The 14361-nt window shown below is 44.9% G+C and overlaps 1 protein-coding gene across 2 annotated transcripts in view; it reads right to left on the reverse strand.

Moving 5' to 3' along the window:
• The window catches only part of STAG1 (stromal antigen 1), a 199381-nt gene extending 185204 nt beyond the window's left edge, over positions 1-14177 (reverse strand). The window contains exon 1 of one of the 2 annotated variants that reach the window (XM_040612606.1): positions 13968-14177. The gene's annotated coding sequence lies outside the window, so the exon portion shown is untranslated. The remainder of the gene's footprint in view (positions 1-13967) is intronic. The other variant, XM_040612609.1, reaches the window with a different exon arrangement.
• Positions 14178-14361: the final 184 nt, after the last annotated feature.

Raw genomic sequence — 14361 nt, forward strand, 5'->3', positions numbered from 1 at the left:
ATCACAGAGGGATATGAGTTTCCCTGGGTGGTACATCTGAAGAATAAAGTTCCCATGATCTCCCAATTGCAATGTTAGGGAAGAACCCCATATCCTCAGAGAACTAGCCAGGTTACTTCAGAAATCATTTACTCCTGCACTATACGCAGTTACACCTAGTAAAATGCTCAATTACAGAACAAAGCATGCTCTATTAGGTTGAGAGCCACAGTAAGAAATGTGGTTGCCACAGAAGTATAGAATCAAAACATCAACTGCTTCTCCACCCCCGAACAAGCCTCAGTATCACAATTATTATACATTAGACCACAAACTACTCTCTAACCTGCAGAGATACCAGTCTTCCAACATGCTTTTACTAACAACCACCACAAAAGAAACAGCACAGCAAAATACAGCTAACACTGCTGGGGAACTGTAGCTTAGCAAAGAGAGGAGACACAGGAGCAAAGGAGGTTGTTCAATCACTGACCTCTTAGGATTTTTCACTACTGAAAGTCTTGTTCATCTGCTGACAAACCAACTGCTAGCAAATTTAAAACTCATTCAATGTGATTCCAAAAAAAACCCCAGTACAAACTTAGTAGCTACTGATGATTTAGCAGACAGCATTGTAATTTCTAAGCGAAACGTACAATATCCCCTATTTTATTCTGAGAGCTGTATAGAGCACTTGTTCCCTACCGGAGGCATGGCCTGGAACAATCCCCTAAGCCCTGCCAGGCAGATGACCTTGTGCTCCAAGCAGGAGCCAAACTGCTGGTAGAGGAAGCAGCGACAAGGGTGGAGGGAACAGAGGCTAATCAGTCAACAGCAGACGCTTGAGGGTGACAGGAGGGCAGCAAAGGTGATAGCAGTGATTGTCACATTAAAAAAAAAAAGTGGGAAAACACTAATTGACAACGAAAATGCAATAAAAAAATATATATGCAAGCTCATGAATATAAAGCTATTAAATGAACAAAATTCAGTAAAGCCTAGAAAACACAAGCTAGTTCCACTGCAATTCTAAATCTTCATCCTGCCTCTACCAATAGTCCCAAGTAAAATTAGCTTGTAAAACACAGTAAGAGAGTTTCAAAATAAGCAAACAAGGAATGAAATCCAAGTTTCAAATCATCATGCCCTTAAAATAATGCACTACCAATTCAGACCTATGTCAAGTTATTCACTAAAGATTACACATCAATAGGAAACAAATAGTGTCATTTGAAGAAGCCAGGATCCAAATAGTTAATGAATAAATGTTGCTAATTACATCATAACTGGAAGATTGGTTTCAAGGCTCAAAACATCCCTACTAGGTACAAAAATATACCTACAGTCTGAAAGAAACATGCTGCAAATACTGTCCATGCTGGAAGACAATTTTTTCTTAGGAAGACAATTTCTAGGCAAATTTTACAAGAGGACTGTAAAAGCCAGAGACTAGATTCACATTAAATATATCTCTTTTTCATTTTTTTTAGCATAATTTTTAAATTTTCTTTCCCAGCTTTTTTCTTTTCTCTTAAAGCTGCTACTATACTTTTACCATGAAAAAGCAAATCCTTTCTGTATTGTCAGTAGTCGTGAAGATTTGTACAATTTTATAGTAACAAAAAACCAGCATTTGAAATCAAAGGATGTGGAGAAACCGATGTTCCACGTATGCTCTCAACAGCTTGACACTGAACAAACAAGGCAGCCTCTTTCTTCACTACTCTTCATGAATATTGAAGACTGCAGCTAATCAAATGACAACACAGACAACTGCATCAGGCAACAACATCAAAAAGGAAAACCCTGATTCTCCTAGACAAGAGCAATAGGAAAGCCACGGCTCCTGTTTGCTCAAATCGCATCATCGCATCAGCCAAGAAACTAATAAAATGTTTATATTGTACATCTTGCTAACCACATAGGGGAAGCTGTTTTTACCACGGGCAAACATGATTTGTTTCACCAGTGACAACTGTTTTCCATGCTGGTTCCCATTCCGCTTTTCACTCCTTGTTTGTGAGAAGGATGAACATGCCTCTCGGGGACAGAAACCAAGAGTAAATCCAGATATGCATCCAAGTACAGGCTAATGCAGGATCTCAAACACTGGGATTGCTTGCAAAGCCTTACAAGAACTACAAACAAAAGGGTAACAGTAGAGCAAAGGAGTCTTGTGAAGAGCTCTTCAAAATAAAAAGAGAACAATCGACCTAGCACTACTAAATCTTCAGCATTAAAGCAGGGTGCCCAGTTCAGGATTCCAGGCTTCAAGACATGAACTGATAGGACAAAGTCTACAAAGCAGCGGAGCTGCATCAGAAGACAAGAAAACAGGATTTATGAGGAAACACTGGGACACTCAAATACTCAGACACAGCTTGTGTTAGATAAGAGATCAAGGGGAAAAAAATGATAGTTCAAATGCACCCTGGTACATCAAAAATAGCTGGACATGACCAAACAAAAATCAAAGTTTACTGCAAAATGTGTAGGTTAAACATTAAGGGAAAAAAAAAACCAACCAAACAAAACAAGTAGCAAGAATATAAAGCACAGGAATAAGCTCCTTAAGAAACACAGTGGAATTTCCAGCAATTAAGAGATTACACAGGCATCTGTCTAGAATATTGTAAATGATCTTCCCTCAAAACAGAGAAAGGGATTAACTCAAGGTGTCTCTCCGTTCTTTTTTGTTCAGTATTCTTCCAAGACAAAGTAACCAGGCAGAACCACAAAAGTAAAAGTAAATAAATAACCATTCTAGTACAAGTCCATTGTTACAACAAAACATGAGATTGGATAGAGATCTCCGAACACTACAGTTTTAATACCTCTTAGTGGCTGTAAAAGCAGCATGAATTTGGATTTAGAGTTATGTCGCTAGGGATTCCAGCAATGCACACACACAAAAAAAAAAAAAAAAAATCAGTGAAATTTTTCAAATAAACCAATTGGATATAAACACACTTTAATAGTCTCCCCAGTAGCAGTTCTTTCATTAAATAAAGCTTCAACGGTAAAAATCTTTATAGCAACTAATCTCACAATATGGCACATCCCAGTTAGAGGATGAAGACATCTAAGCACTAGACTTCACAATTTTTCAGAAATAAGCTACTGTCTCTAAAGGAGAAGAATTATAGGACAAAATAATAGCATGTTTCTGCTTGAAAGCCAGGCATAGAAGACTGCAAAGCAAATGCTACATGACACTACTAACCACTTGAATATTTTGGATAGCGGTCTTCAAGAAAACACACTTCAAGGTTAAGTCTGTGTTGGTAATACGAGAAAATTCTTATGAGCTGGAGTACAAGGAAAAAAAAGATTGTAAGGAACAGAATATGGAAGGGGCAGGCAGTCTATTCTTCTCACCACATATGATCAGGATATTTAGAATTAAGGAGAAAAAAAATGGTATTAGAGCCACTGGGTTTCACTAGTGAAAGCACTGATAAGCATGCAACAAACAAAGTCACCAACTGGCCCCCCAACAAAGTAACCTTCCACTTGGGTACCGCAGAAAAATTGAGGTGTTCTGTACATGGACACTTTTGCTCACCTTCATAATGCACTCTGAAGCACTAACGATTCTAACCTCGACATCGGTGTTAGCTTTTGGCAAGGTTAAAAGCAGTTTACATTGTTCTTTTACTTCATATTCCATGATGACATTTTAAACTGCCCAAGCACAAAAATGTTGTTACATCTTGCTAGTTTTACTAATTTCCCCATGCTGGTGTCTGTTTGAGTTGCTCTGGAAGATATCAGCCAAAACAAATGTTCTCTCCTAAACAAAGTCAGGGAAACATTTGTTCATTATTTGAATTCTCAGTAACTTGCATGCTTTGGGTGAATATAGCACAAAAGATACCAGTTGGTAAGATCTGCCTTTTAGCAACTTAATGAAAACAGAGAAAGGATTTGAATCCTAGTTTTCAAACCTCGGAAATAATGCTTAAGATAGTCTGGTGTTCAGGGAATGACTTGGGTTTACAGGTAACAGACTGACGTCTATCACCTGCCCTTCCCAACAAAGTTGGAAGGATACAGCATAGGTTACTCTCAGTGCGCCAGATGCAATCTGTTCCTTACGCAACATCTGCACAATAATGAAATCTGCTAAGTGCAGATCCACATCAGAAAAACATATCTTGTAGCCCCTACCAAGCTACTATTTACTACTTTGCAGACACTTACAAACTGGACAAGCTCCATGGATTTTTTAATTTTATTTTATTTTTCAGTACCAACTTAGAAGTATCTCATTAAAGCCACAGAACAGGTCAACTGCAGGTCTTCACCCTAGAAAACTCCTGCTGACTTTACCCACTTCAAAGATTTCAGTGGGAAAAACACCCCTGCATTTACTACAGAAAAAAAAAATCCTTAATTTCATATTCAATAATTGATTTGAATAATTTTTGTTGGAACAAAAAAAATTATCTGCACCTAAAAATCAAATACGAGAATTTCCAGTCTGAATGGTTTGTTTGTCAGAGGCATGCATTATTTGAAGCAAGATGTCAATAACTGCCTAAGAATACCCATCTCAACCACAGGCATCCTCATCTGAGCCATCTATAACAATGCAATAACCAAAGTTCCCCCTTAGGATTAAAAAAATCCCCAGCAACTAAGTCCCTAATTGCCTAAACTTACAGCTAAGGAAAAAATACAAGCAACACTCTTCTGTGTCTTAAAGTTTTGGTCTTTGTTGCTGTTAAAAAGGGAAGTCTGGTGAACGTAAGACAACATTCAGATAATTTCTAACCTATCAACATGCCCTTCCCTTTCTTCACCACAGCTTTTTGTCTTCTCAACTTAGGCCTCCATTTCAGGGAACTCTGACGGTAATATCAGATGCAGGAGCTCACAGGATGAACATGACAGTTCTTAAACTAACCCGAGAGATCCATTCTTTTGAATCATCTCTGAAAAGAGTCTGACATCCAGTGAATATTAGCAATAGCTTGACCAGAGATTAAAAAGCTAGGGGGGGTTATTATTTTTTTTTTTAATAAAACATGCTACTTCAAAGAAGAGCAGGGAGCTGCAGGAGCTGTAGTTACTTTGGATGATACTGTCTCTGCTAGCTCCCACCCGCACATGATGGGAAGTCTCATTCACACACCCCTATCACCTCATTTGGTCCAAAGGGAGCTCACCCTGCAATTATTTCTTCTAGCAAGCTGCAAGCCAATGTTTTTGTACATTCCCATGTACTTCAATTAGCATTCGTTCCATCATAGCTTAGTTCCATAACTTTTCCCTGTGCCACATTTGTCTCTGCCAGTAATAGTGAACCTGCACGTATGCTCAGGATTCAAACAGTATAAATAAATCTAATAGCATTTATGATGGTGCTTTGTCTTGTAGGCAAAGAGATCAGGATTGGGGAACTACAAATCAGCACCAGTTGCCCCGCATGCTGAAGGCCTTTTGTGACTACTGTCACAGACACGCATTATCTTTTGACATAAGCCTGAATGCAAACATGAGTTACAAAGGATCAACACATTGCCTTCAGGATAGAGGCAGATACAACAGTTAAACTCCAGATGTGGGTGTTATCAAAGCATGACTTTAGGTCAAGGAAGTTGTTTGAGGGAGAGACAACAAAGGAGCTAACTGCCAAAAATGTATGGCCAAGTAAGACATGGAAGGGATATTCTTAGCTGTGTATTTCACAATAAAATGAACTGCATCAGTGACATATCCTAGTAATACCTCAGAATTTACTACCAAAAACATTGGTTGTATATCCTGGCACTCCATGGAGAGAGACTCCCAAGGTCTGCGCAAATGCTATGGATGACACCGGTGAAGGACAACGCTCTTGCAAAAGGCCTGGTGCTCCTCACAGATGAAGTCCTGGCAGAAAACTCTAAGAAAATATTCTGAAGGATTTGAAAAGTTTTAAGTTTCAGCAGTCTCACAACAATGCATTTGCCTAGGAAAACAAAACTTCCAAAAACGATGGCAACTACAACTGACGGCAGCTACAACTGACGATTCCTCCCCCTGCCCCCCAAACTTCGCTTCCCTTGACTCTTACTCCTCACTAAGGCCCTCGTCTTTTCCCTCCCCACTTTCTACCTGGACACCAACAAGCTCTAAATCAACAAACAGTAATGAGAAATCAGAAGAGTAAGGCATACCAATGGAAAAAAGTTTGGTTTAGCAGCTTTTAATGGCAATGCCATTAACAAGCATTTCAACTCAAAGACAAGAAATTCACATTTCAATAGCCACCTCAGGCAGTGAGAATTCACACACAAACCCATGCACCAGTGCTTCCAGTCTCTAACACTGGTGCTCCATAGTTACATCAACAGAAACATCTAACAACTTCCCTTTGCAAAGCAAAGCAGCTCCTCTGTTTCTTTTGAGGAGAAACCTACTTGTAACAGTTAGATATTGAAGCACACCAAGAAAAAAAAAATGCAAGAAGTGGAGCATTTAATTTCCATTCCTTTTCTGACAGTGCCAGTAGCATAGGTTATACCTGAAATTTCACTGACCCCATTGCCAGTGTTCTCCTGCTTGCTTTAACAGTGCGGCAGAGTGCGGAGACCTTCAGGCCGCAGGACAGGCTGTACAGAACAGTCTCCCTCCTTTGCTTCACTCCAACGGCTCCGCTCGTTACACTCCAGCTTTGGGGATATTTGATAGGACCCAACTGCAAGTTCTCACTGTCATCCCACCTACCGTCCTCTCTTCCACCTCAGCAAATGGACAGCACTGCCGTAATTTAGATCGGCTATTTTTAATGAAATAATACAATATTCCACATGCCTCTTCCTCTTCGGGTTCTGAACGCATCCAGTGTCTTGCACAATAGCATAATAATTTGTATTCAAAGATTCTCTAATTTTGAAATGTGAATTACATTTCATCTCTGTCTTATCGCGTTGGCAGAGAAAACTGTTCCAAACTGAGCTCACAGAAATAAAATATATTAGAGGGGAAAAAAAAAATCACACATGTCACTAGGGAAAGACAAGAGACACGTACAAACCCACAAAAATTATGCCACTTCTGACCCACCATGCTGACCCTTTTTAGAGAGATAAGAAAGGACACATTATAGGTGAATTTTATTTGATTTATGTAAATACAAGTAGAATAATCAGCTAGGGCTAAAATAAAGAGAGCCTCAAAGAGCTGAAGAAAAACACCGGAACTGTGGAATAGAATGAGATGAAGAATAAACAAACCACGATCTGTAACTAAAAGGGCAGAGTACCTGAAATGTCACAGTCTTTCAGCAAAGTCCTTCAAAAGGCTTGGTAGCTATCCTTACCGTTTTAATTCTCTATCTTCACTCACACTTTCATTCTCACGAGCATTATGTATGGCAGAACACAAATGTTACAGATAGCTGAGCGCAGCTGGGATGCAGTCAAAGGAAGGCAGACCCTTGAACTTCAGTTCTGTAAGCAAAGGTGATCTCTGCAGTGGTGACTTGCACTCCCCGTACTGTATCATTTGTTGTATGGTATCACTGCAACCGTGTTGTTTTGTCTGGGGCTTTTTTAAGCTCAGTACCCAACAGAAGCAGGCATACACAACTGTATTCTGCATGCATATCCTTCTCCTCTCCTTTTCTCCAGTTCCCACTACCAATAACTGTCTGGCCCTGGACAGTTTCCACTGAGCTCAGGAAAACTGAGATCCCAAAATATTTAAGTTCCTCTACATTTTTAAAAAAATATTAATTTCTTAGAAGAGTCTTAATTCCTTTCCACCAACCAGCGTCCTAATAAAGCAAAGCTATAGGAAAAACAAAATTGTTAGATGCCAAATCTAGCATACGAGTGAATCAAAAGAAAACAGCCTTCAAAAAAATTCTACTGCTTGAAGCAGTGCTTACTCTTGAGCACAACTTCTAATCGTGTTTACTCTCACCTAACACTTTGTGATACTACAGTCTAGCAAGCCTAACTTCGTAGAAACTATTCTAGAAGACAGATCCATAAATAGGTAGCTAAATAGATGACAGCATTTAGACAAGGCAATCAACCCCACTCTTGTACGGGGAAGTCAAGTTCCACAAACCTACAGGAGCTCTCTAGAAGACCTCCCTTACCCACCCACTGATGGGCTCTTACTTAATAAAGCCTGCTTTAATTTCCAAGAGACATTTAATGAGATTGCTTACAAAAGGCTCTTAAAGAAATTGAGCTGCCTTGGCAATAAAAGGCCTTGCATGGATAGGTTATCTGGTTAAAAGAGAGGAAACAAAGAGCAAAACAAATGGTCATTTCTGACAACAGAGTAAGGCCACCAGCGAAGTCCCACAGGAGTATGAGCTGGAGCCCTAATTGTTTGAGATGTTCCTACATCTGGAAAAGGAGGCGAATGCTAACAACCTGCTGATGATACCAAGTTATTTGTGGTAAGGCAGACAGGACCAGCCACAAAGAACGGAAGAACACACATGGGCTATGGACAGGAAAGCTGGCAGGGGGAATTCAGTAAAGGTAAGAGTGTTACCAGCAGGAATCCCAACTTTACACACCCAGTGATGGGCTCTGCCGCTGAACATGGCCACTCAAGGCGAGCATACACAGCTGAGTCAGTCAGAATCTCCCACCTGAAGAAGCAAGTGTCTCAATCTCCAGAACCATTTTCCCCAAAAAATATTCTTGCCACTGACCTTGCATCACCTTACTCTGATAGCCTGATTCAATTCATTCACCTGGCAGAAAAACACCCCTCCCAAGCAGGTGGTTTTTGCCAGGTAGGGAATTCAGCTAGCTCAAGGAAAGGTCAAGCCCACAGCAGCACTAGCACAAAGGAAAAGGAAGAACTGTGCAGCTGTGGAGAAAGAGATTGCGCTCTCAGCTGTGGCAGGCTGGCAGATCAGCTCAACCATCTTGTGCAATTCCACTGGCAGGAAAAAGCTCTTATGGTCCTAGTGAACAGAGCTGAAAAAATAACAATGCAAAACTGGCATATTTATCACCCTTCTAAGATGGCATTTGTTACCCATTCACAAATGAAGTTTTATTTTCTGCTTACAAACACCAACACATTGGTATCTTCCTGGCCCTTGGGGATTCTAACCCTAAAATGGAGAGAGAAACCCTCATGTGGGGGAGAGCAAACAGATTCTCAGCTTGTCATTTGATTTTTGTTTCAATAAACACCAACGCTAGTATACATATAAAAAATGCATCCAAAATGAATTGGTTTGATTTTTCTTATTTTATTGTAGAAAAATATTTGACATTTAGAAACATTTCTGACACACAGGTCTATTCCTATGTAACTCTACAAAGAAATACTATTCTCCTCTGAACTGAACAATCTGCCAACATTGTTCTCACTCAGCTAAGCTGCTGATACAAGTCTGCTATACAGAGAGTTACAGAATATAGACTCCTTAGATTTATTTGTAGAATAAATAGCACATATTCTGCTGTAACCCCGCACAGCAAGGAACACAGTTGGCTGGATGTTGCCCCTTGCTGCTTTCTAGTAAAACATTACTTTCAGGAACCACCTGAAAAAACTTGCCTTTCAGTTGAGGGAGGACAGGCTTAAGAATTTAACCTCTTGCTCTTAATTCTGCAATAAATGATTAAGGACTGTGTGACTGGAACTCAGAATACTCTCCCACATCAAGCTCTCGTGTCTAATAACACTGGGAACTGTGGCCATGAGGCCTGTCCCACCAAATGATGTTGTGCAACCAATGCCTATTTGCATGTGTTAAGACTGAGACTACAAATCCACCCTGGGCAGAACTAGCATCATAATCTGGGAAGAAGCATATGTTAGCCTGTGGCTAGCCAGCCACGCTCTCCATCTTTAGGTACACAGAGAGCAGCACGTATCAAAGTCGGATGCCTGAAAGGATGAAAAAACTTGTATTTGCACCATTTGTACAAAATACAGAATTACTAGTATTATAAATGGGCATTTTCTTCCAAAATAAGGTGGTCTTGAGATTGCATAAGCAGAATTACCAAATTTATCAAGTTTCTATCTAACCTACAGTTCAAAACAAGATTTACTGAACCCAAACGGTATCAGTGTAGGTACCCTGAAGAATCTGTTGTCCAAGACACCCTGCTTTCTCAAGCATACTGTTATGGTTAAACAAATGGTTAAAAACCATTTTCCAAAATACTCAAATGCCTGCAGAGATGCAAATGAGGAAACGCTGCAAAACTATCAAACCCAGAAGCATAATTCTTTCTAACATTAGTGAAGGGACCAGAGTTACTGGGTATTCTCTCACAAATGATACACAGAAATTGCCAAGTGGTGAAATCATTACCTACATTCAGATGTTCAACAGGACACGTCAGAAATCAGCAAGTAGCTACAAGATCAGAACTAAAGAGAAGATTCCCTCTTCAGCTCTTTCAGCCAGCTGAAAGTGGTGTCTACCTTAAAAAAAAAAAATTAACATGGACCTTCCCAAAACAACACTTGTTTTTGGAAGCATACTTTCAGACTGAAAAGTTACAACAGAAGGTCGCAATAACATTCTCTCAACGCCTTATTTTCTAGAGGAACAAAGAAATAAGTCTTTTGTATTCTGATCACATATTCCACACCCAAACCCAACAAAGTTAAAGCAGTTTGGAAAAGCAAAATGCTGCTGCTAAGAATAAAGCATATCCCCAGATGTCCTGGATAGAAACAACAAAGCAATTATCTCCTGGTGAACACAAACTTTGTAGGATTTCTCTTTTCCAAGAAAGAAAACCAACTCTACTCCTTTCTATTTTTAGCCAAATGAGCAAACACACTTGTGGCACTGCAAGCAAGAGGAGACGGAAATCAGCAATATTAGAGTTTCAGAGCTCCACGTGATGAGATTTGAGTGACTGCAATAAACTCCCAAAACTTAAAAAAAAAAATAAAAATTAAGTATCTAACAGATTTTGGTTAGCATTTTAAGTCCTGAGGCCAGTACATCAGACTTAGATAAGGCACTTCCTTATCCTGGCACCGGGCTTCAGCATCAGCTTCTGGTTTTGACTCCAAGCATCAGAAGCCAGAGCCTCACCCAAAGACTTGGGCACTTCAAGGTGCAGAATGGGGAGAGCCAGATCTCTGAGAGGCAGACCACCCATTCAATAGTGCTGCATCCAAACTTAGCCTCTCACATTCCTGCATAACTTAAGCAGACAAGATGACAAGTTTGCTGCTTTCATTGTGTCTTGTTAACTACAGAACTAGCACTTCCAAACTTTCAGCAGGATGTTTGAGTCTTTTGTGCACCTGACCAGAAAGCAATTTACGTTGTAACAAATGTTACAGTAAAGATATGTTCTTATCCCAGTAAAACGATTTTCTTAGAAAGTCATCACAATTAAGCATCTCTCTACCACTGCCATCCTTACACTTCTATGGGCTCACTTGCCTAGTTAAATGATATTTAAAATACCAATATTTGGCCACATAAGGGCCAGTCGCAACAATGGGAAAGAACAGAGAGAATCCAAAGTCACCAGTGCAAACCTGAAGTACACGTTCTTCTTTAGGAAAGGGTTCTTTCAAACAAAAAATGTTCACTTGTTGCGTTTCTAAACATCCTGAACAACTCATTTTGTCAGTGCACCCAGACATTTGATGTTCATAAAACTTCTCAACCACCAAAAGATGCACGGCAGTTTCAGCAGATGTCACACAAAACTCCGCACGACAGGAAGGGCAGGCTATGGACAGGGACAGTAGCCGAACAACTTGGAGACCCCACTCACAGAGCTCTAACACCAGGGTTTCAGCTGCCCTCCCAGCTTCTGTCCATGGCATACTGTGTGTGAATGTTCGGCCATAAGTGCTGCCTTTCACAGTGAACTCACCAACTTCAGCACGTTTGTAAAACCTTAGGAAGCAGGAGAGGCAGTGAGCTGCCAACTGCCACGTGCTCCAGTCGTTACACACAGGGGCTGCGGAAGAGCTGCTTGGAACCTCCAGAACCAGCACTAACTGTTTGTTCAGCTTCAGACAAGTACCATTTTCCACTACGCACTCCAACTGCTATAAACCCCCAAGCGTGTCCGTCAGCAGTAGCAAGCAAGAATTCCAACTGAACACTCTGTGTTGAGCAGCCAGCAAAAATTACATCCTCTCGGATTAATCATAACCCTGGAGGAGTCAGCCCCTCTGCTCCCGCTCAGCAGGAAATCCTGCTGCATCATGGCTTGGCTAGCCATTTCAAACACCTCTGCACCCCACTACATGGACTTTCCTCAGGCTGGCCACCAAAAATTCATCTCAGTGGAGTCACAAAGAAACAAACAAACAGACTGGCCTCTAGTTGGATAAAAGAAAGAACTTCTTCCCATGGTTTTGACAGACAGCCTACATACTGCCTTGGGGCCCAGTGATTTCTTCACAAGTTATACCATAGAGACACTCATCAAATGACCTTGCTATCTACAGATGAACAAAAAAAACCCTCACTAGGCAAAGTAAAACTGCTTTGGATCCAGAAAATATGGACGACTACTTCTCCCATACCACCCCTATCTCCAGGGTAATAATGTGGAAAAGTTAAACGAGTCTTAAGGTGTCTAAATGCAGGCATTAATGTCATCCACCACACCAGACACATGACACAATTTAAGAAGAGTTGCGTTACCGGTGCAATCTGGAGAAGGCTTTCTGCTCCTCAACGACTTAATAAACCCTGTTACTAGCCTTAACACTACAGAGCGACAAGAACCTCAAAATCGTGCGGAACACAACCAAAATAATCAATATTTATAAAGCCGCTCAATTTAGTTTAATTAAACTCACACTGTCTCACCGGAAACTAAGTTTTTTGACGCCGATATGGGCAGCCACATGCCCGCAGGTTGCCCCACAGATGCCAGCGCTGCTCCTATGGCCGGGCCAGGGCTCGCCCGGTGCCCACCGCTCGCCACCGAGCTGCCAGCACCCACGGCACAAGCCTTCCTCCTGCCACCAGAATCCTCGCCATTTTTTTGGTGGGGTTTTTTTTTATTTGGTTGGGTTCTGCTGTCCAACAGCTCAGGACCCCGGCCCGGTGTCCCTCCTCCCAGTACGGCCGGAGGGCACCACCGACGCTCGGCTTCTCCCCGCCCGGAACCACCAAGCAGCCCGCCCCGCCGGCCCCCCGGGCTAGGGCACGGGCACGCTGCTTTGCCCACCCCGGGGGCGGGGGAACCCCACGGCGACACGGCACGGGGCTGTCCCCCCGTCGCCAGCCCAGGGGCGGCCGGTCGCCCCCAGGCCCGGCAGCCCGCCCGCCCCGCCGCGACCCCCACGCCAACAACCGGGGAAGCAGCGGCGGGGCGGGGGCCCCAGCTCCCCCCCCCCACCCCGCCAGTGTGTGACCCCCCCGGGCCCGCCTGTCCCCTCCCTGGACGCCAGCCAGGCGCCGGCGGGGCGCTGGGGCGGCCCGGGCCCTCCCGCCGCCCTCCCCCGGGCCGGGCCCAGGCGGCGAGGCGGGCCGCGCCGAGCCGAACCGGCTCCCGCAACTTTCCCTCCCCGCGGCCACGGCACCAACTCCGCCGCCGCCGCCCAGCCCGGCCGGGGCCGCCGCCACCCCCGTGCCCCGCGCGGCGGAAGCGCCACCCCCGCTCCGCCCGAGCATCCCCCGCCGCCGCCGCCCGGGCCGCCCCCGCCCCCGCGGCACTGGGCCGCGCAGCGGGAGCGTCGCCGCCGCCCGGAGCGGGGCGCAGGCCCGGCAGCGGGAGAGGCCGCCGAGCTCGGCCCGGCGCCCCCGGCAGCCCCGGCGGGGACAATGAGATGGCGGCGAAGAGCGCCGCGCCCGGGGGACCCGTTGCTCCGGCAGGAGCCGCCCCGCCCCGCGCCGCCTCCTCTTCCCTCCCCTCCCCTTCTCCTCTCTCCTCGCACGGGCAGCGCCCGCTCCCGGCCCGGCCGCCGCGGAGACCGAGCGAGCGAGCGGCCCCGGCCCGCTGCCCCCGCCCCTCGCGCCTCCATCTTGGATCGGCGCCTCAGCGCCCCTCCCTCCCCCGCGCCCCGCTCACCTCGGGCCGCGCCGCGCCGGGCCGGGCGGCACCCCGGGAGCCTGCGGAGCGGCTGGCGCGCGGGGTCCGGGCGGGTGCGGGCCGGGGCCGGGGCGGCGGCGCTGGCGGGGGCCGCGCTCACCGGAGCCGCAATCCTAAACCGCCATCTGGCGGCATTTCCGACCCGCCAATGGCGCAGCCGCCGCCGCGCGCCGGACCCCCAGCGCCCCCTGGCGCCCGCGCGCCGCCACTGCCCGCCCGCCGCCGCCGCCGCGCGGGGAGGGGGGGGGAGCGGGGGCGCCGTGGGTCGGGGCGGCACGCGGGCGCCGCAAACGTCTTTCGCGCGAAAACGCCGCGCATGCGCCCCGCCGCCGGTGCCCGCGCGCGGCGGCGGGGCGGAAGGCGGCCGGGAGCG

Source organism: Falco naumanni, chromosome 13 (genome assembly GCF_017639655.2).
Source record: "Falco naumanni isolate bFalNau1 chromosome 13, bFalNau1.pat, whole genome shotgun sequence".
Taxonomy (NCBI): domain Eukaryota; kingdom Metazoa; phylum Chordata; class Aves; order Falconiformes; family Falconidae; genus Falco; species Falco naumanni.